Here is a 3,379-nt window from a genome sequence, read left to right as displayed (position 1 = left end):
ACCTGCAAGTCTTAAAACAACCATTTGTCTAGCGGAATCTACCCTCCATCAATAGTCTTTAACATATCTTAACTGTTTAGCATCAACGTGAACATTTAATAATTAACCCAACAATCCCAACTCTGGCTCTTCACAGAATAGAGAGAGCAGTGTTTTCCAAATCCGGGCTCTCGCGGGTCTCCCTCCCTTCCCCCCTCTCCCCCTCAGACCCCAGACCTGCTCCAGCCTCGGGTAACTTTTCCCTCCAGTTTGGTGGAAGGTTACATTGGAAGAAAATAGTCCCTACCGTCTAGAAAGTTTTCAGGGAAAAAGAGGGCGTCTGACGAGCCTGCCGTGCGGGCGCTGCCCGAGGCCGGTGGGGCGGGGCGGTAGCCCTGGGGTCCGCCCAGTGATCTCCGTGGACCCCGTACCTGCGAGGCCCCTGACGCGGGGCAGTGAGGGCGGCGGGAATCTGCAGCCTGGGCTTTGCCGGGACGCTGGGCTTTTCCAGGACAGTCTTTTCTTACTGATCATTTCCACTTCATGCTCTCCGGTCCTTAGACTGTGGACGGAACAACAGTAGGAGTGCAGAAAATGAGGTGACTTGGAGAAAAACAATATGTAGAATATAGATTTTTCTCTTTCGCCCACAAACTAATTTGCATGCAAATTACGTCGTGACAGGCCCTCACTCCAAGCTGGCCTGCCCTGTGGTCTGCCCGCCCATGACACCAGAAGATGTGGTGGCAATTTTCTCAAATGGAATTGCACTCCCCAGAACACCACCCGGTGATGGATGTGGGTTCTAGTTCTGTTCTTTCTCATACATGCCCTTGTTTCAAACTGTATGGTTCTACAACTGGTTCGGCCTAGTGTAGCCCAAATCAATTTAAACATTTTTACTGATAAGTAATCTACATTCAGATTTAGAATAATTTACTTTCTTGCAAAAAAAAAAAAAAAAAAAAGTAGCATGGTTCCCGCTGACTTAGTGTAGCAGAAGATAGCCTGGTTCTGCTGGTTGACAATGTCCACAGACATTTGTGTGCTTAATTCAGGATGCTGTTAGGTACTCCAGATTAGACAGTCTGACATACTTGCTCACTGCATTACAAACAGCATTAGGATTTCATATACTTATAGTCTGTGCCACGGTATAGGTCTGACCTTTTCTTTTCTTTTCTTTTTTTTTTTTTTTTGTTTGTTTTGTTTTGGAGCTGGGGACCGAACCCAGGGCCTTGCACTTGCTAGGCAAGTGCTCGACCACTGAGCTAAATCCCCAACCCCAGGTCTGACCTTTGTAAACTATAAACTTCTTGTTTTATTCCTTAGTGAAATGGAGTTCTTCTCATTGCAGTGTATTTTTTAAGAGTCTAGGGAAATAGTACATTATCAATTTAATGACATTTGCTGGTATTATTTATATTGATGTCTTCCCAAATGCTTTGGGTATGTAAAATAATAAATACTGGTTTGGATGAGTGACGGTTCCATCCTGGACACTCTACACATAGAGGGAAGTTGAGGATGGGGACCCACTAGCACAGTAGCCGTTTCACTGATGGGTCCCTACCCCGCACTCCTTTTTTCAGATGGCCTTCGTGACCTCGTAATGTGGCTCACTTAAATGTTTTAGGAGGAAGGAGTGTGTCTAATCTGCAAGTAGGACCTCCCCTCTTGTCAGTATAGAATCTGTGAAGTTTCTCTAAATACAGAAAGGTTAAGCTCACTTGAGAAAGATCAAGGGGAAAAGAATGTCTACAAGTTATCCAAGCTATTGATGTCAAAAGCGATTAGAGCCTCAGCTTCCATTGCATCTTGTAATGGAAAGTATTTGCCGGGAGGCTTGCAAGTCACGTGATTTGCTGGAGGAATTAAGTCTGGATTTCTTTGAGTCTCAACCTTGAGTTGTATAGAGTTTCCAGGGTGTGTGGGAAAGACCAACTTGGAGGGCTGTTTATTTTCATCTGTCAGCTAAACCGTGGAAACTTGTGGAGGAGATTTACTGAGCTGCTCACTTAGATTAAGACTTTAGTGAATTAATTAAAAAAGGTTCTGAGAGGTAGAATGTGCCAGACCCCTACTGACTCATGAGATTTTACTTTCTTACTGATAGGACGTGACAGCTGAGCGCAGCGCCTGTGAGCTGCAGGGGAGGAGTGATTCAAGAGAAGCGCTGACATGTTCAAAGGCACACAGGTGTTCCGATCAAACTGGCCTTGACATCCAAGTCCATGGGTGCTGGGCTAACTTCCTTCTGCTCCAAATGCAGGCCGTGCCATTTGCCAACAGTGAAATCACAGCTTCTGAAGAGTTCCAAGGTTTTTTTATTATTGAGCATTGAACTCAAGGCCTCGTGTGTGCTGGGCAAGTGCTCTATCACCAAGCCGTGTCTACCCCTTGTTTTAGTTTTTCAGGACAGGGTCTAGCTACGAAACCCAAAACTCTCCTGCCTCAGGTTCCCAGGTGGTGGGATTACAGAGGTGTGCACGGCAGCAAGCTCTTACTTCATCCACAGAGTCCTCTCTCGGCTGAGCCTCACAGACTAGTGTGTTAGCACTAGTGGGTCTAAGGAGTTGGGTGTAGAATGTCCCTGGGACCATCCTCAGTTACTGAACTGCTCAATTTCCAGAGCAGTTAATCGAGTTGAAAGTGAACTAAACCCATAGCCCTGTAAGTCTAGAAAATAAACAGAATTGTAGAATTACTTTTAGTCTTCTCACCAAATGGGGGGGACTATGCAGGTCTGGCTAGCTTTGAAGTCATTATTCCTTTTTCATGAAAATGCAACCATGAAGCTGAAAGCCATCTTCATTTATACAGGTGTTTTGAGACAGGGCCTCATAATATATAGCCCTGGCCGTCCAGGAACTTGTTATGTGCACCAGGCTGCTCTTGAATGCAGAGTTGTAAATAGATTACAAAATGTGTGCTTTAGTCGACAACGTCTGTGTTCGAAGTTCTTCATTTAAAAAGTAAGAGGGCCTGGTAAGATGGCTCAGAAGGAAAAGTACTTCATGCTAAAATAGCTGATTTGAGCTTGATTTAGGAACCAACCGCACACACTACATTAATAAATGGATAGTGCATTTAAAATACATACAAAATAAAAAGGGAAACGACCTTTTATTAGAATTAAGATTTGCTTTCATTTGTTTCTTATTCTAGCATGATCTTCAGTTAAATTTTCCCCTTTTTCTGGTACTTTTTTTTAATAGATGCATATGCAGCATATATGTGTGTGCATGCATGCATGTTTGTGTGCATCTCTCTCTCTCTCTCTCTGTGTGTGTGTGTGTGTGTGTGTGTGTGTGTGTGTGTATGCCAGACAGCAATCTGTATTCTTTTTTTTTTTTTTTTAAAATGAAACCTTTTTTATTTATTTTTTTTTTTTCGGAGC

At 43.8% G+C, this 3,379-nt stretch overlaps 1 long non-coding RNA gene across 1 annotated transcript; it reads left to right on the top strand.

Moving 5' to 3' along the window:
- Positions 1-262: 262 nt before the first annotated feature.
- Positions 263-3,118, top strand: LOC147996408 (uncharacterized). The gene is made up of 2 exons (XR_015676513.1): positions 263-578; positions 2,096-3,118. It is a non-coding gene; the product is annotated as an uncharacterized LOC147996408 (long non-coding RNA).
- The last annotated feature ends 261 nt before the right edge of the window (positions 3,119-3,379 follow it).

The sequence above is a fragment of the Rattus norvegicus genome, chromosome 2 (assembly GCF_021556685.1).
Source record: "Rattus norvegicus strain SHRSP/BbbUtx chromosome 2, alternate assembly SHRSP_T2T, whole genome shotgun sequence".
Classification (NCBI taxonomy): domain Eukaryota; kingdom Metazoa; phylum Chordata; class Mammalia; order Rodentia; family Muridae; genus Rattus; species Rattus norvegicus.
This window is presented reverse-complemented; position numbering and strand designations above follow the sequence as displayed.